This window comes from Zonotrichia leucophrys, chromosome 15, assembly GCF_028769735.1.
Source record: "Zonotrichia leucophrys gambelii isolate GWCS_2022_RI chromosome 15, RI_Zleu_2.0, whole genome shotgun sequence".
In the NCBI taxonomy this organism is placed as follows: Eukaryota; Metazoa; Chordata; class Aves; order Passeriformes; family Passerellidae; genus Zonotrichia; species Zonotrichia leucophrys.
This window is the reverse complement of record NC_088185.1, coordinates 8162840-8187832: the sequence shown is the minus strand read 5'-3', so window position 1 is coordinate 8187832 and position 24993 is coordinate 8162840. Positions and strand designations below refer to the sequence as shown.

Genomic DNA, 24993 nt, shown 5'->3' with positions numbered 1-24993 from the left:
CAGAAAGGCCTGAGGGCAGAGAACGACTACGTGGGTTGCAGAGTCCACCTGCACACCTTTTCTTACCACATCACCCACAGCCCCTCCGAGTCTGCCGAGTTTTCACAAGTATCCTACTACAGACTACACCCCGCTGTGGCAACTGGGTGCTGGAAGTGCAAAGAGGAGCTGAAACGCTGATAACCCACGCGAATGCTTAGAATAGCAGATGCCAGGGGGAGAGAAGGGGGCCACCAGCTGAATTTGCATCACACAAGGAAAGAAGTCAGTTGGGCAAAAGCCCCATATGTCTGCTTGGGAATGCAGAGCTAAAAGGGCTTTCACTGCTTGGAGAATTGCAGATCTCCTCCAGCTTCTCATCTCACCCTCTGCAACTTGGTGCAGGAGCACATAGAAAAGATTTCAAAACCTCACAGTACTTTTTACTATACAAGAAAAGCAACTAGTCCTTTGCATGAATACATTTTCTGCATTTAAGAATCAAAAAGCACTTAGCTACAGTACTTGCCCTCTATCCACTTAAGGGATGAAAGACCCAGCCTGGTTTGCTCGAGGTCAAATAGCAAGTTCAGCAGCAAGAGATGACAAGGGCTCAGGTACATCCAAATCCCATTCAACTGTTGTACCCTTAGACTGAAGAGATGTTAAACACCCTCATGGCGTCAAGAATGACTAATGCCCTCCCAGGTCAGCCTGTGATACAGAACTGGGAACTCACACATCTCCTTCCTCTTGCCTCCCACTCCAGTATTGTTGCAAAGCCCACGTGATGAGATTTTCCTAATCAGCAATTAAATAGTTAATGCTTCCATTACAGCAGATGGAACAGGAGTTGCTGCAGGGAAGGTATGCAGAGGGAAGGAGGAGAAAAGAAACAGCAAGGAGGAAAAAACAGAGAAACAATCCTAAAGGAAAAGCAGTTTTCCCACTAAAAGGAGTGATTAGTTGACTAGACAACATAACCCTTAAGACTTTGTCTAGACTAGGATAAAATGCTGTATTGTTGAGGGTGTTTGAGAGGTATAGTGTAGGTAAGGCTCGTGGCCTTTGAGGATGTGGTAGCCAAGGAAGAGACTAATTAGGACATGTTCACTAACATGTCTTAATGTTCCATGTTTAAATACTTGCCCAAGAACTCAAGGCTATGCAAAGCAAAGGTCTCATGCTGTTCTAATGACTGTAAAACCAAAGCTATGACACAGTGCAAAAAAATCAGAATGGTGAGGAATTGCTGAAGTCTCACATCCCCCATTTTTGTTAAGCTCATTGAATGCCTAGGAACATCTGCATCTTAAAATATTCACCAGCATTTTACCAGACAACCTACTATTACATTTTTCCTCAAAAATCTAATCAAAAGCCTAAATACCAATAGTAAAAGAGATCACAGGCTAACAGCCCACACTCCTATAAAACTTATCCTTTTGCTCCAGTGTTTGCACAGGCAGATTTTGGAAGGAGGGCGTGAGAGAAAAAGAAGACAGGAATATGAAGAGTATGCCCAAGGCTTCAGCAAAACCATCATTTTGATAATCCATTACCAAGTTTGTAATTAAAATCAAATCCCACCTCACTAGGACAGCCAGATGCTTCCACAGAGACCTTGTTCTGAGAGTTGTTACACTAAATACTAGGAGAATCACAAATGCTGTAGTTTCTTCTTAACCCTTCCAGCAGTATTTCAGGAACCACCTGTCAGTCTGAAAACCTGATCACTTTTCTCCCAGCTTCTTGTAGGCTCTAGGTGTGCCCCTAACCAAATAGGCTTACCACTTAAAAGCTTAATTACACCTGTGGCTTAAACCTTATCCCAGACAGCACTCGGGAGCATTTGGATTTGGGTGTTTCAGGTGTGAGACTGGGGCCTGCATTCACAAACAGAGCTAGGCAAGTCAGAGTAGGAGCCCCTGGTCAAAGTAGGCAGTGCACTGGGGAGAAGGGAAGAAAGAAGTGCTTTTTCCATTTTGATCACATTTAACTATATTTACATTTCCACACTTGGGCTTGAGTAATGTCCACCTCCTTGTTTGTGACTGAGGGCAGGTATTAGAGTCTCAGATTTCTTTTCCACAACAAAAAGATCAAAGTTTGAGCCACTTGTGCAACGTAGGTGTTTACAGTGAACTGGTCTAATTGCATGGCAAGCCCTTCCTCCCGTTATCAGTCTCACACTGAGCTGAGCTCCTTCATTCCATAAGCACCAGGGAGGACTGAGAGGAGAAGGCCCACGTCTGTGGATTATACCCCACCATCCCTTCTATCTGCTCTAACATGGGACCTAAACTACAGTGAGCAAGGGAAAGGTTTAACATATTCAAGTAAATACTCGCTTGAGATGTGGTCTGCAGGGCTGACAAAGCATTTGCAGGTTGTGTTTTTAAAGAAACTTTCTAAAAAGCAAGTATTGTGTCAAGAACCAGAATGAAAGACAAGGCTCCCTGCACTGCTCTTCTCAGTATTGCCTAGGTAGTACAGGCTCATGGTGCATCTTACTGTCAAAGGAAACCTGTGCTGCCTTGTCCAAAGTTACTGACAAAAGAAAAATAAAGAATACAGCACAGTAGAAGTCCATGCAGACAAACTTCTACATTCCTAATCTCGTTTTGTCTCATGCAAAGGACACACAAACTTTCTCGGTCTTAGTTTTGTAAGCTATGAAATGGAGCTAAATTTTAGGGTTTTGTGAAATGGTTTTTAATTAATAATTGCAAAGCACACATCTTCAGATGAAAAGTATCATATAAATATTAATGAGCTCAGACTACTGGCAGTATGTGTGTCTCTTAGGAATCGTAAGCACCATGGATGGATCAAAGAGGACATGTAGCTCTAAGAGACAGAGTGGTGGGAGTAGTCTCTGTCTTTAACTGTATTTTAAAGTAGATCCTCAAGACTGTTGTGGATATGCCCTATCAAGTTACAGCAGCTTTCAATTAAAATGACATTTTATCCTTAGGCAAAATTCCACCGTGCACCTTTTAATATTAGCAGGGCACATTTTCACTCATGTAGATATTTCTTCTACATACATGCATTACTAGATCTTTGTAAATAGGGGTCAAACCAAGTGGGAAATAGGAATTTTACCTTCATTTTCATCAAATAAATACCCCTTACCTAGTTACATTGCTGAAAAGCTTCCAGCTCCACCGCAGTGCCGTGACAAGAAGTAGGATGAGGATGTGGCAGTTGTTCGTTTCGCGGTGCCCTTAGCTCAGTCTGGCAGCACTTCAGACACGGAGCTGTCCTTTGAATGAACGTGGCAGAAAATGCCGCATGGTGAAGGCGCTACTCCTGTTCCCCTGAGCAGGGGCAGCACCAAACGCGCTACGGACACGGCGGGGAGAGCAGCGAGCCCCTGCGGGGGCCGTGCGCGGGCATGTCGGAGCAGCGAGGGAGCCGTGAGGGAGCAGCGGCCTGCGGAGCGCGGCCCGGCCGGGCAGGCACGCCGGGGAGGAGGCTCGGGCCGCCTCAGGAATGCGGGATGGCCGCAGGCCTCGGCAGTGTTTTCCAAAAGGTGCTTGGGTTTGTTTCTCTTAGGGTCCAGCAAGCCTGTGCTTTTTTGTTATTGGGGGTGGTGGTGGGGAATGAGGGAGAGTTGCCTTGTTGGGGTTTTTAAAAATACATTAGAAGGCAACAGCGAGCGAAGATATTTCTTTGCCTGAGGAAAATTCAGTTTTATCAGCTGTCTTCCTACCTTTCTCTGGCTGTAAGACACCATGGACACCTTTCTGCCCACTTCTCTGCAGCCAGGCATCCTAAATGCTTTGTGAGCCTGACACGTGGCCAGGGGTGTACAGCAACCTCCAGTCTGGGGCTGCGATTCATTTCCTCAGCAGAGTCAGAGCAGTGGCTCTCTGTCCTGCTCACCTCAGGCACATTTCCAGTGCTGTAGCTGCCTCTGGTTTTGTCTACACTGGAACAACTGGGACTGATTGCTTAGAGCTGGTATTAAGAACAAAAATGGGATGGTGTAGGCACACTCAGTGCTTGTAATTGTGTCCCCGAGCTGCTCAGAGGGGGCACAGCAAAGAGATGGCATTAAGAGGCCATACCACTTCTCTGGCAAAAGAGATTGAAATTTGGAAGATGCTCAGAATAAATAACACCTTGACAGTTCAGAAAAAAAATTCCTCAGAAATTAATTTCCTTCTGTGTTGCCAATATAAGATGGGTTGTTCACAACCCAGTGAGTGGTGTCCAAAACAATGGTCTAATAATAACTTGGATCTATTTGGTGTGCTCAGTGCTAAAAGATATGATAGAAAATGTAACTGTTTTGATACCAAATAACATAAATCTGGACACCATGCCAACAATTTTTAGACAAGGAACCATGAACCCTAACCAGAAAGATTGGGAGGTTAATTTCTTCCCTGGCCACACCAGGGAATTTTACACCTCTGTATGAATAATGTTTTCATAGCAAACCCAGGCATCAGTCCTAGCAAATACCTCTCTGTAAACTCTAGCCCAAAAGAATCACTTTGGAAAAGGTCATACCACCTCCTGCTCCCAGAATTAAGTTAATTAGCACTTGTTCCTCTCTGTATAAGGTCAGGGATCCTCCCACAAAGAAGGTACACAACCAGATTGTTAAAAGATGTACATATGCCCTCTTAAGCAAACAGGCTTCTCTGTAGTATCACTAAGATTCCCTCTGGTCATCCCTGTAGAACTCCCAGTTGGAGGGAAGCAGGCTGGGAGATCAGTGTAACCAGTGCTTTGCCAGGTATAAGGAGCACAGTGCATGCCAATAGGAGTGCTGATATTTTAGTACTAGGTAGTGATCTCTCTCCATCTGGATGGTTTTTATTAGGTTCAGCCTCAGCCTTCATGTAGAATGAAATATCTGAACTATGGGAATGTTTTCTCATTGAAGTTGAAAGATTTGCAATTCATTTTCCTCTAGGACACACTTTATTCTTATTTCTTCTTATTCCATCCAGGTATTTGTGATTTATATATTATGGAAGTATTTCACTTCTCCTCCATGTGACCACCTACATGCATTGACAGAAAGCAAATCCAGGTGAGACCTGCTATCAGTTATATCTGGGTGCAACTGAAGTTTGATCAGCAATGAAGGTCAACACACTGTTCTGTGTTTCTGTCCACAAAAATGTTACACAGTGCACTTACTGAAAGATGTTTAAAAATAGCCTAGCCCACACGGTTCTTGGGCACAGAAATTTTGTCAAAGGTTGCCTGCCACAGAAATCAATTGCTGATTTACAGCAGCAGTTTAGGAACAGAAACCCAGACCCAAGTGTTTAATTACCAACATTCCCATTCTAATCTAACACAGCACAAACTCTGTAGGATGCTAAACCCCCCCTTTTGTCAGCCAGCCATGGCTGCCTGCTCTGAGCACAGCCTCGAACCTGCTAAGCAAGAAAGGATTACACCAAGGACAACAGGCTCCAGTTCCCCAGAGAGAGCACTCCTTTGCAGGCCCATAAAAAAAGGGTTCAGAGACTATTTGTGTCAACTCCCTAAACCACAGACCACAACTAGCCCTCCCTCTGAAGCACTTGCATGCTCCTCCTTGCAAAGCTGGAGCAAGATATGTTGGCATCCAGACCACCTCCTTTGGAGGCCCACCCATCCCTCTTGGTGTCCTTCCATCCCTTATCACAGCCTTGCAGACCCTCTCCCTGGGCAGCAGCACAAACTGGGCTGTATTTGCCTCCAGGTTTGGCACTCTTCTGTTTCACCATCTCACTGTTCTTCTGACCCAAGGTGCAGCCTGCCCACCCCGCTGGGTCCTCTGATACCAAGAGGGACATAACGTGTAGAGAGTAAGAAATGTGAAACTGGCAACTCTGGCATTTGAAACAAAAGGGAATTTAGCACTTGGCATTTCTGCTTTAAAGTTTAAGGTAAACGAGGCAAAACTGAACTGTAGCAAAGGAATGGCTTATGGGCAGCTCAGACTTGTCCTAGACTTTCAAGCCAGTCATTTCCCATAAATACTCATAATTTCAAACATAAGAAAGGGGGAGAGGAGACAAAACAAACTGAGTCAACTGCTTACTGCCTTTCTGATTCAGATGCCTCAGCAGGTATAGGACAGAAATTATTCTAGGAAAAAGTTCCTTTTTATGTATCTGGGACAGCCCCCAAAATTTTACCAGAGGGGAAGAAGAGGACAAGAACTAAACTGCGAACCTGTCCGCACCCTAGCAGGAATTCACCCATTTTTCACCTCCCACAGGTATCATTAGCATGCTACTGAGAGCAGAAAAAAAGCAGCTAAGATCAAACACAAGCTATAACAAAGCTCTTCCTCCTGTCATCCTGCGATGGGCCAGAATTTCTGGCTGCAGCTTGTCTTTCCCTGAAAGGCTGGGCTAGTTCAGAGTCCCTTTTAACAGAAGTGCCACACCATGAACGTGCTACAGCTGCGACACAGAAAGTGCAGAAGGCAGGAAGTCTGACGTTCACACCAACCTCAGCCCCTTCACTCACACCTCTTTTCAAATAGCTTTAGCACATGGAGCCCACATTTTCACGTTCTCAGAACTAGCTTTATCTATCACACTGCAAGTTTAAGAGAAATTTTTGAAATAAGTATCTTTTTCCACACTCAAAGACTCACTCAGCTGGGAGCAACTTTTAAATTGTTTCTGTAAACTGTTCTCCTCTCTCAATTTTTGCAATAAGTTGCCATACTCCCTTTTAAAATAGTATATATAATTTTTAAAAAATAAAATACAGATTGAAACACCATACCAACTGTTGTCACAGTCCAAAAATGTCTGGATTTTCAAACTTAAGTCCACCACTGTGTAAAAAGGCCACACACATGTAAGTGTCAATCAGGCTCAGTGGCAAAACAGAGGGACCCAGGCTGAGCCTGCAGAATGGCACAAACTTTCCTGACAGAAAAAGAGTGCCAGTTCTCACCCATCTGGAATAATCTCTGCATTTTTAATGCAGACTTTTGGAATTTGACCTCAAGAAGCCAGGTGCTTGATTTCTGCATCTCCTGCTTTGCTGTGTTTTGTGACAGAACAGGAGGAGAGAGAAATAAGAAAAGTGTATTAGTTTCAAGGTTACACCCTTATTACACCCAATATTACCATAATGACTGTTTTTTCAGGCAACTCAAGTGGCCTTTTCTGTGCCCAAAAATTCTGTAGCTGATCCTGTGCATTTTTAATAGAAACACTATTCCCCTTCTCTCAGCATCAGAATTAAAATAAAGTAACATTCAAAGTATTTGTGAGACATGGCAAACAAATGGGTAGTAAAGCCTGGAGGTTGCTTGGCAGCAGCAAACAGCTATGGCAAGTAACTCAGTGAGGGCAACAAAACCCAGAGTTTTCCAGCCTTTGAACACTGAGCAAAAGACTGATGGGTGAGGGGAAAGGGCCAACCCCACATGCTACTGCCAGGTCTCGAGTACTATTTTGAATCAGGTAAACTAATATCTCCTGTACCTGTTCCAAACCACACAGTAATACATGGTCTCTGTCTGCAAAGTCTGCTGGCTGCCCCCTTTGGAAGTAGCATCTATCTTGGTGAAGATCTTGTATTTTCTCTTGGTCTCTGAAAAAGGATCCCAAACAAGTGGCAGGGACACAGGAGTTTGGAAGCCTTTGCATGTTTATCTTTACTGATAAGGCTGCAATCCTTGCTGCAAGCACATCAGCCTGTGTCTGCAGCAAAACCTTATTCCAGTGGATGCCTGCCTTGAAACAGGCTTCCTTGGGACTGGCAATGCCTTTAACCCCTTAATGCCCCATCTAAAGAAGCCTTAGTGTAGATTTCTTTTTCTTGCTTGACGATGCATCATGTTTTCATACAACTTAAAAAACAAGCAGGTAAGTCAGACGTGCTTTGAGACAGCAGCAGTGCAGATTATATAGATTATATACCTCCACAGATACTATCAGGGCAATTTACCCTCAGAGAGTTTCATCTCCCCAAACCTCCTCTGGTTCTGTGCAGATCAAAAGAATTGTCCATTCAAAATAAAAGGATGCAGCTATCCGAACTGTGGGTGGAACACATAAAAATTCATTAAGAGGAGTTCTTGAAATTACTTTGTCAAATTGATTGGAGACATTCAGCTAGAGCTGTTTGGATTCTTAGAGCTGGAGAATCAACTATGATTCCCAGCCACCTGATCTTTTTCTAACAGGTTAACTAACCTTGTTCATGCAGCTTTGTTAATGAAGTCTCAGATCACTCACAAACACGCATGCCAAGGGCAAATATCCAGAAAGTCAGTAGGGATCTCCCACAGCTCACATGCCAAGAGCTTGGACAGCCTGAAAATGACAAACAAGTGGCTTTTCTCTGACAGCAGGTTTCATTTATGTGCTCCCACTTGCTCTTTCCCCATCTTCTTCCTACACCACTGAGTCAACCTTGACCAGACAGGTTTCAGTTAAACATGTGCTTTGCCAAAGGTGTTTTTAAATTATGTTTTTAAAAGTTTATTTATAGTACACACGCAGAGTGCATGATGCTTTCAGGACTTCTGGAGACTTCAGTGTGTCAGGCAGAACTTTGCCAGGTGGAAGGAACTTGAATTCATCAGCTGGGCCATGGAAAACCACCTCCTCCTCACTGTGTCTGTTCTTCCATGTACCCCAACTCAAAGATGGAGTGCTATAAAATAATTTTTACTCCATTATTTCTTACCTATTATTCATAACATCTATGATCAAAATACTAGAAACACCAGTTGAAAAAATGTAGAGAAATCCAAGTGATCCCCCTCCAGCTGATTTCATACCAAAACCAGCAGCTCGTGATACAATGCAACTATGAACAATTTCCCATTAGGGCAAGGGTTGGAAAACAAACTTTATAGAAAGTGAACTGGGTGAAACTTGCAGTGAGAGTTACGTGGTCCAGCACTCCTTGCATGTGGCAAACAGTAAGTTTCATTTAGGGGTTTGTCCTAAATGGTTGTTATTTGACCCATGTGACCAGTTTCTCTTTTCCTAAGAAAAATGTAACATGACCACAAGATCATTTCAAAGCAGAAAAGCAAGTATTTTCAGGAGCAAGCCTCTCAGCTAAGTTCTGACCCTAAAAGACAGTTGTTCTCATGGTTTGGCTTCTGAATTATATGCAGCACAAGTCTGGATTTCCTGCACCAGAGATCCCCCATCCTCTCCCTGCTCTGTACCTGGCCTGGGCAGGAACATCCACTGGACAGGCCCTTCAGATCAAAGGGTGTGCTCGTGGCTGGTTTCGGGACAAGTTTAACTTTCCCTGCTCCAAAATGGTACAAGTTGCTGAAATATTATTTCCTCACCTGCACAGCAAATACAACCAGAGCAAGTTACTCAGAGTAATGGCTCAGACACCACAATTTTAGGAGGTGGCACAGAGGCGTTCTGAGAGGAGAAGAAAAGGATGTGGCAGGCAATTTGCTAATGGCCAGAAAGTCTCTGTCTCAGAACAAGCGAGCTGCACGCCACAATGCCTCGGGCCAGGGCTGAGCCCAGTGCTCCTTCCACAACAACAGCTTTTTCTAAATAAAGATGTCTTTACACGCAGCACTTGGGAAACTTAATTCAGATTAACTAAAGTTGTGAATTTAAAGTGAATTAGCTAAACCACATTGTATCTCTGTACAGACACCCTCATTCCGTGTTGAAAGGAACTTTAATTTCATTTATCTCATTCTACTAAATTAAGAGCATTTTAATTCTAAGAATGCCCATGCAGGGATTAGTGGGTTGCACAAATGATGAAGTTACATGCTATGCTGGAGCTGAATGTGGCATAGGAAGTCTCCCAACTTCCATGCTAAAAAATGCTCATTTCCCACCACTTAAAAATAAGCTAACTAAAATTATAAATTTTATTTTTCTAATTACCTATGCCTACAAACCTAAAGCTGTATTTAGAAAAACTTGCCTCTGGTTCTGCATCTGTCTTTTGTTTCAATCTATCAGACCATATGCATTGTTTAAAAATTAAAGTGTCAGAAGAAAAAAGAATATTGATATTATAAAAAATCTGGAAAAGACACATAAGAAATATTCATGGCATTTCCTAAAAAAAAGCCAGACATCAGACCCAAGACACATCAGCTGCAGTCTGCCAACAGACCTGGATCTAGACCATTCCCTGAGCTACTGATTTGACTACCTAACAGAGAGGATAATTCTCAAGTTTTAGAATTGAGATTGTTGTTTGTTAGCAACTAGGTCTGTTTCCAGCACACTAAGTGGCACGGACCTCTTACAGCTTCACCGTGGGTCTTAAAACACCACAACCCAGATAGTGGCTTGGACAGAACATTTCTTCTTCAAAAGGCTCAGGAAAAATCACTTCACACAGGAGACATGACAGGAAATGGTCAATCCCTAGCTGCCATTTGGGAACAGACTCAACCTCTCTGCTTCAGTTTACCTGGGACTGCTGGGAGAGCTTGCAGCAAATCAGACCCACAGACTGTAGCAGTCCAGGCAGCACAAGGGAGACTGACCAACTGCTTGAAGTGAGAGCAGTCTGGTAACTGTGGTTACTAAATAGGCTGAACCTGAAAGATCTTCCCTACAGAATACGTGCTGCTTTCCATGACACCCCTTTTCGAGCTGGAGAGGAAGCAAAATAAGGATAAAGAATTTTTATTATAGATCTTAGGTAAACAACACTCTGACTCCAATGCAATCTTCCACAAGAAAGAAAAACAACTTCTCAAGCAAGTTCAGATTGTTAAACAGGAGACAGATGAAAGCGTTGCCTCAGAATGCAAGGAAATCCCAGGCTGGCTGGTTGGGAAAGAATTAGCAATGCATAATTTAAAAAAGCACTCTCCCCTTCCTCATCCCTGAGGTGAGCACAGGTCCTGCACATTACTGACTTCTGCATCAGCACCAGACGATGAAGCCATCACTTGAGGTCTTTTTCCTTTTTCCCCAGGCCTCTCTCCCTCATGCTTTCAGTTGCTGGAGGCTGTTTCACAGCAGTTCCTGCAAAGGTCCCTGTGTGGCAGGACAAGCTGTTTGCATGTGCAGCTTGTGATGAAAGATTTGGCCTCTGGAGAACAGCAGGAAGGAGGAAGGCAGATAGCAGCGCTTGTGTGACTCCAGATCGAGGTTCAGTGTCCCCCATGGTGGCCCTGATTGAGCACCATGGAGCCAACCATGCTGCTCTCGTGTTCACAAGACAGGAGCAGGGCAGAGCTCAGCTCACACCTTACTGAACACAGTAAGTCCTGTCCCTTGGCAATACTGCCTGAACACAGTCTCTTGGCATCTTCTGCAGACACTGATATCACCAACACACTGTGGGAGCTCAGACCCCTTGCTACAAAAGCTGGGGACTGAGGAGCACACAGCACAGTGCAGTGATGCAGAGGAGCTCTGCTGCTCCTTGGCACCCAGCTCCAGAGGCAGGGAGTGGCTTGAGTGCAAGTCTGTCATACATGAAGAGAATACCCAGCTACACATTCATGTAAAGGCTAGGAACTCCCTCACCCCAGGGTATAAACCAACCACCAACTTCCTCTATGCACAAGTTATACCATATTTGTTTGTTTTAGGAGTTCTTGTACCTTTCCCTCAAGCATCTGGTGTTTGCCTGTCTTAGAGAAAGGATGCCAGGCTAGACAGACAGATCATGGCTTCTTTCTGGTATGGCAATTACTGCATTCCAGCTTGGAAGGGGGAGAACACACTGGGGAAAGAGAGGAATGTTAGATGGCAAGTTCCAATAACACATGGCCCCATTAAACAGCCTTCCCTCCCTGTCTGGCCCTGCACAGCCATGCCAGCAGCACACCAGGAGCACACAGCAGCACAACTTGGCCCTTTGCACTCTCAAAGAGTCCTGTGTTCCACCACAGAATTTGGGAACAAAGCTGAGCAGGGCTCAGCCCTCATCCTGGAAGTCCTCACATGTGCAAGAAGCAGGATGTTCCCATGCAAATAAATGCGTTACTAAACAAGGGGACAGAGCAGAATTGTGGTCTGCAGCACAAGTTAATACAAAATATAATACTTAAAAACAACAGATCTCACCAGACACCATGGTCCCTTAACATCAGGTTGGATCAGTCATTGTCCTATAGGATCTGTGCCTTCAGACCCCCAAAAAAAACCACAACCAGGAAACAAAACTCATCAAAGGTTACCTACAAAACCAATTTGTACAAACTTTGAGTAAGTCAACCCACTTCCAACAGAATATTAAATAACTGTATCAGTCTATGAACTAGGGGCTTGAGAGAGCATTTATACTTGAAATGGGCATTTGGCAAAGCTTCTTTCGTCCTGCTCTGGAGCCAGAAGGCTCCCAAGCTCCCCAAGACAACTGTAATTTGGGAAACTCAGACCTGCCTTTCTACCTAAAAATTCTTCTCTCTTTTGACTTTGGGTCTGTGCCATCAATTCCAGGTCTCCTGATCTGTGTGTCAGCAGAAATTGCCAGTAGATATCTGTCCAGATTAGCTGCCTGGACAGATCTCACTTGTGGGCTGCTCATGGATACCCTTCTTGAGAGCAGCTGCTGCTGCTGCATTTATCCACGGGAGCCCTCATTTCCTCAGTGCCCATCTGCTGCAGGCCAGGCAGAGCCACACACACAAGACACAAATAACTGACAGGGAAGACCTTGCCACACCAAACAATAAAGACCAGGAAATCCAAAGCCTGCAACTGCCTCATGAATTTGTGCTGGTTTTTAAAAGCAGAAGAAGAATGTGGATAAGCAAACAGAGATACGGTTGAATGACTTATCTGAGTTTAGACAAGCGGTATCTAAATAATGCTATTTTATCTTATTACTGTAACAAATACAAGAATTGATTTAATAACCTAATGTTGGTTTTGGACAGCAGAGGTCTGCATCAATGGACCAAGACACTAATTATATTATCTTATCAAATCAGTGTATAATAATAGAACTTCTCTATGCATTGATGGAACTAGGTTTAGCTCTGCATGAGAAAATAATCCCTGAAAGACATGGAATGAAACAGTATTTAGTAGAAACTCCTTGTGCATAGTTGTTATTTTCTTTCCCTTTCAAAATATTATTATCTTCAAGGTATCACATGATGAGAAATTTCCTCGATAATCTTTATTGCTTTTTATTTAACCTCCCTCTATGTTTCTGAGAGGTAGTCAATGTAATTTTCCAAAAGATTTAAGTAAAAGGGAAAGAACTACTGGTGCATATGCAGATCAATTCATTGTAAACTGACAATAAAGCTTTTTTCATCAAGGTACAAGCAAAATGACTTGCTGACATTAACTGGCAAGTACTTTGCATTCATATGATATCTTTCATCTACAGACTTCAAAGCAGCTGACAGGAGGCAGGCAGGCCTTGTTTCGTCATCCATCCAAGAAAGAAGCTGCAGCACAGAGTGGCAAGGCTTCCCCAGAAGGTAAAACCATTAGCAGAAATCTAAATGAAGTGATTCCCAGTCCTTAAAAATGAACTACTCTGCCCCAGTACAAATTACACGTGCCCCAGAGAGCAGAGCCACCATTCACCCACACCCCTCTGAGCACTGCTCAGGATTCTTTAAGAATGTAAATTTAATTCATGAGAAACTAAACAAACACAGAACACAGGAATACTCTTCTACACACAGGGAAATGATGGAGATCTGAAGCCAATCCAGATCTGAAGTTCTGTAGTGCTCCAAGGAGGAGCACTCCTGGAGTGAACCTGCAGAAGCACAGGTTTTCATTCATGAGGAGAGGAAGGGAAATCCTGATACATACTCTAGCAAGTGTTTAAATAAACCTGTTTAGATGAAGATCTCTCCAGAGAAAAACTAGAACTGTAAGAAAGGTTATGGAAGTAATTTTTAAATGCCATGTTAGAGAGAATAAACCTTCTTTCAGCTCTTCAGCTTTTTCATAGAGCTGAAGAATGCTGACTGCCTAGAGCACTCAAATGGCCAGCAGAAACTCTTTTTAACATAAATAGGGAAGAAAAATGCCTGCACAGTGCTATTTTAAAAGAAGCATATGGATTCCTCTAAGTTTGGAAACAGCAAACAAAAAATTATGCCAAGGCAATCTCTGGAGCAAGCAGTCTTTCAGCATTGGTCAAAGAGACTGCAATAGAAATATTTTAAAACCTTCTCTCTAGTTATGGGATCTCTCATGGCCTGTGGGGGCGGACAATATTAGAGGCCACTAAATCCTGAAGTTTATTTTTCTAAAAGTTTTCACTTCAAATAAAGCTTTGTTTTAATATGTATGGGGCCAACTGTTAGAGCATTGAGGTCCTGGTTATTAGCCAGCTAGAGCTCATGAATTATGTTTAGTGAGAAGTTTATTGGCTCAGTAAACACCATTCCAGTTCCCCTCACTCCTGAATCGTGGAAGCCAAACCAAGAGATATTCTATGCCACATTACCACTAGCACCAGAGCAACCATTATCTGATTACAGACATTTTATTTTTTGTAAGGAATTTGCAATTGCATCATTTAATACATGGAAGTTTTTTAATTTACCAAGGCAACACACAAAGAGTAAGTAACTGTTTGGTCCTCTTTATCATCTTCTGGAGAATATTTGTTTCCATCTCATAGTTTTCCAAATCCAGGCATTACAGAAATGCAGTCCCTTTGTAAGGTAGAAGCTTGGTAAGGAATTTTTAACACTAGCAAGGTGCCCATGAAGATCTGAAGTGGAGCCAGAGCAGCCTGAGGTGGTGTTGGTGGTACCTGGCCTCACCCCATGTGGGCTGGCACCAGGAGCCTGCAGACCAAAATGCAAGGTAGGCATCTCTAGAACAAGCAGGACTGATGAGTAGCTGTGCAAATCCAGAAGCAACTGCTACCTGTGTGGCTGGCTTTGTCCTAGGTTGTGACTGGTTACCTCTCACTGCCATGAGCTAAAGCCTCAAGAACAGAGTAAGCAATGATCAGTCAGTGTGCAGTGACTTGTTTATATGCTTGTTGTTCCAGTTCTCTGGAATAGCTAAGATAGCCAGAAGACTGTACAGGGGCTGTGTCAGTCCTTGAGGCAAGGAAAGTTAATTTAGTTGGAAGAGTAAGGATGAAAAAAAGAGTTTTATAATAACAGTAGCCTATTCTAGCAGCAAAGTAAACTGCAACTGGAGTTTAGGTTCTCCTCCTAGTTCTCTACATCTGTCACACCACCTTGGCCAAATAATGCATCTGTTTGTGTCTCTGCTTCCTCTCTCCCCTTTAGCTGTACTATCTACTATCTACTATTATCTACTATTACTATCTACTATTATCTACTATCTACTACCATCTACTATTTAGACTGGAACATTCTTCAGGGAAGAGATTGTGCTGGTACAGCCCAGTGACAGCCTTAGGGTTCTGCAGTTCCTAAGCCAAAGATAGTCCAATTTACATAACACCAACTATGAAATCATGTATTCTCATGTAAATGCTTCTTCTGATGTCCTGAATCAGTCCATATGACAATGAAGAAACTTGGCAGTACAGATCCTTAATGTCCAACCCATCCCACAAGGACATATCATCACACAAAGCACCTCTGGGGAACAGGCAGAGTTAAAATCTTTCCATCCCAGTAGTGGTGAAAGACAAGATATCCTTCTCTTTAAATTTAACCCTCTCCCTTCCAAAGAATGCCTGGAATTTGTACTATTTCCTAGCAGAGAGTAGAAGGCAAAGACTTGGCATGGGGCAAGACAGATAAGAGCAGTTGCCTTCTCTAGGTTTTGTTAACTCTGCATAATTGCTTAGGGCATGTGATGGTTAGGGGGAGACAAATCTGCCAGAGACAGAGTACAAATCACTAGGATGATTCCAAGCAAACAAAATCTAGTTTACAATGTGGTTGTGGTATATAAAACACCTCGGTAAAACTACAGTGTAATTCAACTGCTGCAGTTTCATTTACAAAGCAAGGATGCAGTTTTCTCTCTCAAAGACTGGCATTTAGGATCACTCTGACATTGAATAAAGTCTTGGCAGTCCTCTGGGGCACAGGGTGAAGGTTGATTGTTGTTGGAAGTTTCTCTAAGCAAGCCACATTTAAATACCATGCTTTGCAAAAGGGCCCATATTGCCTTGCCTGTGAATTCAGCTTCCTTTACCAGTTTAAAATCTGGGTCAAAGCAATTTGCTTACATTTGGAGTCCTTTCCCAAAATTAATGGTGCGTGGTATTTGGAGCTGCAGATACAAGGATACTCTGCTATTATCTGCTCTGCATCATGCATCCACCATCTACAGTTTTCCTGCTAATCTTTGTTCACATGGACAGCCCACTCCTGCAGCAGTTGCACACTCAGCATCCTAATGATATTATTCTTGGCCATCCTGTTAAACTCACAGTGTAAGGTAGATGCACAGGAGTGAGCCCTGCTGGATTCCCAGCAGCTTTTAGATGGCTCCAGATTACAGCTGGCCATGGGTAGAAGTTTTCATAAGCAGTGATGAAGTTCAGAGCTTTTCTATTCAAATAGGGTGTTGACTACTACTGTCTCTTATCCCTTTCACTTCTGTGGTGATAATTAGGTTACCCAAATGTACTGGGCTCGCATCAGAGCACTTGGAAGATCCAGTTAGTGCTCCATACAGCTGCCAGATTGCTTAGCTAAATTTCACACAGGGATCACACAGAACAACGGTGACAGTTAATGTTTGTTTCACTTTGCCATTCAGGGAGGTATTTTTGGATTACTAATTTCTTTTATGACTTGGGTGCTGGCTAGTTCAGAGATTGTTTTGTTGTATCCTGACAGGCAGTTGTTAGCTGGACCCTAAACCCTCAGCACACACATTTAAAATCTCTCTGATCTGGAAATCTGGGTGGCATATCTGCTCAGGAGTCGCACCCAGAGTAAGGATCCTGCCCATATTTATTTCAGTGTTCTTGAAAGAGGAAAGACAGAAAGGAAGGGAATAAAAAAGAATCCCAAAACCACAACACAAATTTGCCACTGAAGCTTACTGACAGAACTGACCTGCAAAGTACAAACAGTAACAGAGAATTATGATATTCATACTTTCTCATAGGACTACTCTGGGTATAACATATAGTGTTTCCTTAATACAAACCACTTTGGAGTAACAATCAATGAAACACATTAAAATACAATAAAAATACTGGGTTTAGGATAAAAATGTGGTTCCAACCTATGGGCTTGTAAAGGAAAAGTCAGCAGAGCCTTACTCCTCTTGTAGGTAAATTCTGAAGTTTCATCCCCTTGTTCACAAGCCAGGCAGAATAAAAATATCCACCTACACTAAACCAAAGGGAGCCACTCGTAACCCAGACACAACCACAACAGACATTCTCGACAGTCCTTGGCTTAATAGAACACTGCTTTGTGGTTATACCCACCACTAGGATTTCATCTTGCAAGTGCTAGCACGTTTAATTTATCCCAGGTCATACATCAAACATAATATTAAAATTTGAGATGGCATTTGAGATTCAGACTTTCTTCTGCAGTTTGAGTAGAGAGAACACAGTTGGGACTGTGGGTGCACAAGCATATTAATACATAAACACAAACCTGCAGCCATCACTCAAGAAAAACAATTGGTCTTTAAGAGGGGAAAAAAGTTGTAAAAAGAATCAATTCCATTAAATAGCTCTATAAATCAATTCCACCAAAAATCAATGGGAAACTACATCCACCATGTGCCAAGTAACTCCCACACATCAGGTGCAACTGTCCGTGACAGCGGCCACGCAGCAGCTCTGCCTGCTGGGAATCAGGCAGCCAAGGGCCTGAGCAAGAACCCCAGCATTGCCCATGCTGCCTTCCTGAGAGCCCTGGCACTGCCCAGGCTGCTCTTGTGTGTGCTCTGGCACTGCCCAGGCTGCTCTTCTGTGAGCCCTGGCACTGCCCAGGCTGCTCTTCTGTGTGCTCTGGCACTGCCCAGGCTGCTCTTGTGCGAGCCCTGGCACTGCCCAGGCTGCTCTTCTGTGAGCCCTGGCACTGCCCAGGCTGCTCTTCTGTGATCCCTGGCACTGCCCAGGCTGCTCTTGTGTGAGCCCTGGCACTGCCCAGGCTGCCCTCCCGCTCCTGCCATGGTGCCTTAGCCCTGCTGGCTCAGGGGGAGCTGCAGCCGAGGTCTCTGGGACAGCAGCTGCTCCCTGCCAAGGCCCATCTGCTCCTGGAGCCCATGCTGGGACCAGCCCACACTCACAGAGCCATGGAACCCCCACCTCCAGACACCGTGGTGGCAGTCCCACCTAAAAATCAGTGGAGGAAAGCTCAGGTTTCTTGTTAGAGCCAGGCATTTTACATGCCCAGGTGTGAAATGAAGCCTGACTTCAGGATTTTCCAGCAGGTTTTGTGGCACATCAAGCATCCCCAAAAGCTGACTTAGGCACAGGTACAGGGAAGGTGGGAGGGGAACATTAAGGATGTGGGGCCCAGCAGCATGCAGTCAGTCACATACTGCTTAAACAAATTACTTGGTTAAGCAGGAGTTCAGGAGTTCCACACTGTGTCACTCTTGCTAGTTCAGTGACTCCCACAGTGACTGTGCCAGGCCACTGCCCTCTCACTTTCAAAGTGCAGCTCAGTTGCATTTTCACATTTATAGGTGGTGGGTGCCCCTTCAATGACTGGAGAAACCCTTGGGGCTTTCATTTTGTGCTGGCAGCTCTCAAATGACTTTAGAAACAAAACCCCTGGGGCTTTTGTTCTGTGTGGCAGAGCAGAGAGGGCATGGAAGATTCTGGCTTTGTTAAAACCTGCAGAAAAATTCATGTCCTGTGTCTTCCCCTTCATGTGCTTCACATGTGCTGTCATGTCTCTGGGGCATTAGAGACACACTGTTCAAGAAATTCAGACCTAGCATTTTTGCAACCGAAAAACTATTCAGCACCAAGTACCAAACCCCATTTCTTCCTGTTGTAACTGAATGTCAAGTGTACCTTGACAGCTACTACACACAGAAACACTCATGTCTGGTATTATGCATGGATATTTTAAACAGAGAAAGAATGCACATATGTGTATAACAAATGAGAGGGCTCAGGACTGTCCCTGGCAGGGAAAGAAACTACTGCATCTCTCCAAGGCTCTGTGACCCAGCTGCAGGGATATGATCTCTAAATTGCATTTTTGATCTTGGGCCTGATCTTAGCAATCAGCAGCCTCAGCTTACTGATTTCAGTGGGATTTGAGAGCATTTGATATCAAACCTTCCATCGGTCACAAGTTTTCCCTAGATGTAAGGACATGCAGTTCTAGAAAGCAAGACTTTGACATGGGCTGGAGGTTTGATGTCAAGAGTAAGTGGGAATTGTACAATCAGGGGCTTCAATCTAACCACTGGTATTTGGCAAGACAAGGCAGCAATACATTGAAGTCTGTCTCTTTTGAATTATTCCTTAAAACTCTGTCATATGACTCTTCTGCTCCGGAAGAATTAATCAAATATTTAAAAGTATACTAAGGGAAGCTGAAGGCCATTGTCAAGAGAACAGCCAGATTTTCCTGCAATTAACAGTGGAAGTTCCTCATTTTCCCTGTTCCTAAATGCATCTGCAGTGATACTTCATTTACTGGGATTTCAGTTTCATACAAGTCAGGAAAAAAATATTTGTGGCAAGTGACCTTGAAGTATTATAATAAGGAAAAGCATTTGCAGAGAGTTTTGAAAGATCCTGTTCTAAAGAGACTCCATGCACAGAGACCACACCAACACTTACAAGGATGTAACTTGCAATTATTTGGTGGCTCTCTGAAGTTCTGCAGTAGCTTACAGTGAAGAAGTTACTGTTGTATTTGTGAAGGACAGCCCAAAGCAAGGTGTAAAATTTGTATGGAAGGAGACAGAGAAAACAGGAATAAACACAGCCCAGGGAAAAAGGAGATTACAGTGATATAACACATACATAGGAATGGTTGGAAAAAGCAAGTATGTGCACAACTGGGGAAGAAGAAAAGAATCCCACAGGTTGGATAACCAGAGCATAAATTTCAATAAGCAGACACTATTGACTAGGAGTTGAAGTCAGCACAGGGATCTGAAGTGTCAATTTATATTTAAAGACTACCATAGTTAAAATCATAAGCCAAATTGCACAATAGGCAAATGAGATGAATTGAAAGATTAAGCTATGGAAATTGACTCAGAGAGAGGATTGTAAGGATCTTTTATTTTTAAATCCTGCTCCTGAACTCTTTTTTACTCAGAGAAAAAAAAAATCTTAAATCCCATTTCCTGCCAGTATAGGGCTAAAATGTTAACACCATATTTCATAACAGTTAACGTGAAACAGGATTACTGTGCTGACTTGTTCTTGAAGAGCAAATACACTCTGCAAACTAGATTGGGAAGGAGGTAGATTTCTTTCTGACAAATCCGCTGACAAGAAGTAGGACAGAGAAAACATATTTTTCTCTGTGACTTCTGGGGATGAACAGAATTTTAAAGTCTGTTGTCCTCAGTAGCATTAATGTACTCTTCAGTTGGACTTTTTTTTGTTCAGTTACTCACTATAGAGACTGACTTACTATGAATAACCATGCATTTCTTTCCTACTCAGATGAAGTGCTTACACTCTTTTCAATGAAAGCAAAAGAAATGCCTTGTTAACCTTAAGTTTAAAATAAGCTAGAAAGATCATACAAAGAAATCCAATGACCCATCAGAAGGAATAACTTCTTAATAGCAACCAGGCAACTGCCTCCTAAGAAAAATAAAGATTCAGACCCCTAGCCAAGCAGACTTGCCAGCCAGAGCCTTCCCTGACACCACAGTGTATCTGGGACTTCCCTGTGTCAGAGCCTTTTACACGGAGAGCACTTAGGCAGCGAGTGTGTGACACATCCAGCGAGGCTCAGAACGTCTTGCCTGTTTTCTCTTGAGCCTCTGAACTGTGACCTCAAAGCAAATGAATCTGAGAAGAAAATACATTAATCAGGCATTCACTGAGCCAGGCTCTGGGTTTTTAAAGCAGGGATCTGAATCAGCTATATCGCCTCCCACTTCTTTCCTGATACAATTAGTCAGCATCTGCCCCGGCAGCCAACCCGCTGCCTCTCAGAGGGGGGCACAGGCAGCTGCAACTCCCTTGCCCACTGCTACTTCCAAGCAGGCTGCAGAAGCACGGAGAACAGCTTCTGAATTCTGGCTGGTGAAGGTTAGCATCCCTTCCCTGTGCTCCGGGGAATGAGAGGAGCTGAGAACAGCCACCACTTCCAGCCTCTTTTGTTCCCTGCTCCAGCCCAAGTGCAGGTTCAGACGTGTCCCAGCCACACCTCTCCCACCCTGGGCCAAGGCCATGCCAGCTCCACACACCTGTTGGAGGCTTCCCCACATTTTAAGGGAATCCCCAGAAGGGGATTTGCAGGTGCTGCACTCCCTTCAAAGAGTGCAGGCAACAAATCATCCTGGGAAATTGGACCCAAAGCATTCAATGTGGCCCTCTGACCTTTTCCAAAATGTTCTCAGCCCACCAGGTTGGCAGGACTGAACTTTACAGCTAAGGGTTTTGAAAGAAGCATGTGCTTTTCAAATCCAGTTGAATTTTTGCTAGGAGAACTTTACAAAGGCATCATTAGTGTATCCACAGGAGTTTTGCAATTTTAGGTTACAGGTGATTACAGCAAATAAACAGGCATGCAAGTCAGGGTCGGAAGCGGGCTTCCACTTAGAGCCTGCCTCACCAGGCAGCTGGAAAATAAATAAACCCCCCAAGCAGTTCTGTTTCACCCGACAGCTTTAAGGCTCCAGCCCCACTCCTAGGGCTGGGTTGTGCAAGCTCTTGCTCCAGCAGTCACACCGAGTTCAAGCAAAGTGCCTGAGTAAGCATTTGCAGAATCTGACCCCCCCAGCCAGTTATCTATACAGCACCTACCTGGGCCTTGCACTGCAAGCTCTTTAGCTGGGGACATGGTCTGGAAGTATATTGTCAGCTGCAATGGGCTTTATCTCCATTTACAGCATTAAATCTAAGTTTTGGTGCCAAGTGCAGCGTTAGCCTTACAATGACATCAATTAAAGACATTTTGCCCTGAAGACTGATCTGACCAACAACCAGTTTGCACTGTTTGTATTTTTATTTTATTACAAAACCACCATGTTCATATTATCTTTCCACTTCTCTTATTTCAAGCTTTTTCTTAAAATACAGTACAACAGGCACTGAATTACAGAAATCCCACACTCTGGCATTACATGGACTTCACTTGAGATGGTGCCATCCTTCCTCCCCTGAAGTTAAAATTAAAGCAACAAACTTGACTGGTTAGTCTACAGTAATGTGTAAGTTTAGCAGTGGCAGACTTGTTTCCTCTGTGCCATCAGGAGCATTCCTGATGGCCACCCAGCCCCTTTCCCCCTGCCAAGACACAGAGGAGGCCTGGCACAGCATGGAGCAGTTCTTATGGGGAAAAAAAAATTGCAAGTTCCCCTAAAATGCTGCATCCTGCATGCCTTAAAGGACAGCTGCTACCTTCTCACTTACAAAAATGTGACCCCAGCCAGTCAATCCACAGCACTAATGCTGTCCGATACCCTCCCACTCACCACTTCTGATGGTCAAAGCCATTGAAATGCAGTGACTTCCCCTGTGCCTCAAAAGGGGATGTGCTTTGCTTTTGCTCCAGGAAGTTTTAGGGAGGGTGCTTTGGGTTTTGCAGTTTTTGGTGAGGGTACAACCCAAGCTGTTTTAGGTAAACACAGAGGTAGCAGGAGTCCATGTGTAACCACAGAGGAAGCGAGCACAAATAGGCAAATGTTCTCAATAATGGCAGTGGAGATGCACATGGAAACTTGCTTGAACTCACTTGGACTCCTTTCCCCCTTTCTTGTCCAACCAGTTAAAGGATAGGGAACATCCCAAGCCTCTGGCAGATGGTATTAGATGCTCTGGGCATTAGGTAGAAAACTGATAAGTCTTTTGAAATGGAACAGTTGGTGCCATGTAGCAGAGGTCCTACTTCATATAAACTCTCAAAATTTAGAAAGGAGAAGGAGATTTTATTTATTACAAGTGAAACAGAGAAACTGAGGTGCTTAATCAGTCCTTTGCCTGTAATGGGAGTGGAAGGGTTTGCTGGGCTGTGGCCATGGCTTCTGTTCCATTAAGGAATACTCTTCTGCAGCTTTCAGAAAGCCATATAAACATCTCAGAAAAGGTTACATGAACATGCCAGAGACACAACTGTAAGTCACAGATTAGTAATTATGAAAGCATTGTGAGATCTTTGAGTTGAAAGATGTCTTTTCTGGATAGGCAGATATTTTAATTCCATACATGATCAGAGTTTCAGCAGGAACCTTAAAGTATATTTTCCTTCCATGACTGTCCTCTATGGTTAGTTACACCTCCATGCACGATTTCAAGTACTACAGCTCTATCAGAAGTAGTAGTTTTCTCTGCATTTGGTTCCACTTGCAAGACTCTGAATTATTAGTATGGCATTCAGCTTGAAATGCTCTTGCACAACTAACAGGGTGAAATATTAGAAAATAGAAGTTACTATTGCTATTTTCTGTTCATTAAATGCTAGTGGAAATTCAGCCCATCTTCAAAATACCATGGCTTTACAAAGGCAGAGGTGAAGAGGTACAGACACATGAAATTATTTTTCCAGATTCAAACAACCCATCAGTGGCAAACAAATTCTCATACTCAGTTCTGTTTTAGCCACCAAAACAGAGATTGTCAGAATGATGCTGATGGTCCTCTCTCTGCACTCAGGTCACTTTTTTCCTCACACAGGAGCTGAGGAATATCAATACAACAGTTAAACCCATCACCTTACAAGCAGCAACCAGGAACTGGGAGACCCAGCCTGACTGGAATAAACCAGCTGACTACAGCTGCTAAAAAGAGGTCCACACTTGGGCAAATATTCAAGACATTCCTTCTCCAAGGCACCACCCATAATAACAGGCCAACAGTCTCAAACACCTCTGCATTTGGATGGATATGCAGAACCGCATACATTAAACTGCTTTTCTTGGAGTTCATTTCAGAATGCTGCCAGCTTGTAAACAGCAGAGTCAGTTTTGCTGCCAACACAATTTCTACCTAGAGCAAACGGAAGTGCTTTTCCAAGAATTTCCAAGACTGTTGCGTCACGCCGTGCGCTGGCATTGCACCATGCAGCCGCGGAGGGAAGACACAAAAATACAAGCTGCTGCTTGGTGCATCCTGAAGGGAATTATTCAGAGGCATTTACTTATTTTCAGGAAGAGACTGACAGTGCAGAACAGACCTTCCAAAAACTCCCAGTGCTCCCTGCAGGGGAATATAGTCTCATTAATACTTTCAGTGCTGTAGCAAAAAGAGAGTTATTTTTATAGCTGGCGTGTTTCAATTTTCATTGCAATTTTGAAAGCCTTGTCTGATAAGGTACAGTGGAGACTAAGAAATGTAGCATTTCTGAATGACTAGAGAGATTTTTTCTTTAGCCTCCCTCCCCCGTCATGGGTTTTGCAAAATCCTAAAGCATCAGTCCTTTGGCAACTTTACCATTTTGAAGCTTTATTAGAATTATGTGTATGATGACAGCATTTACAGAGTGTTGCTAGGGTCAGGGTCCCATTATGCAAACTTTTAAATATGATGAGCATTTATAAGATAAATACACAAAATGAACCAAGGACATCATATTCTTCATACTTTAAAGATGAAGAGAACTGAACTTGCTTAACTTCCTTCATGACCATAGCATGGAAAGTTTAAATCAGGGATGGAAGCAGAGTTCCTTGGAAGACAAGCTCAGCCAGAAGAATTAAATGTGGGCAAATATTCAACCACTGCATCAATTAATAAAAGGAAACACATATACCCAAGCTTTCTGGGTAAAACTTTTCAAGTCATACTTTACATTACTTTTAAAAAACACTCAGCCAAACATCACTCTGCTGACATCTGAAGAATTTCAAGAGAACTGTCACTCTCATGCCAAAATTCCCTTTATTGAGCATTCTGGTAGTATGGTTCTGGCTATGTACGCTTCATAACTGTGCACACAGATTTATGATTTTTAGTGGATTCCTTGCAATCTACAACTTTGGTAGATATATTCCCTGCCTAGAAGGACATCCATGTTTTTCTTTGAAG

The 24993-nt window shown here is 43.4% G+C and overlaps 1 protein-coding gene across 5 annotated transcripts in view; it reads right to left on the bottom strand.

Moving 5' to 3' along the window:
• The window catches only part of HIC2 (HIC ZBTB transcriptional repressor 2), a 72011-nt gene that overhangs the window by 39869 nt on the left and 7149 nt on the right, over positions 1-24993 (bottom strand). For 4 of the 5 annotated variants that reach the window (XM_064727050.1, XM_064727053.1, XM_064727051.1 and 1 more), the window contains exon 1: positions 1570-1738. The exons of the other annotated variant lie outside the window; for it this stretch is intronic. The gene's annotated coding sequence lies outside the window, so the exon portion shown is untranslated. Of the gene's footprint in view, positions 1-1569; positions 1739-24993 lie in introns of those variants that run through there. 5 annotated transcript variants of the gene reach the window in all.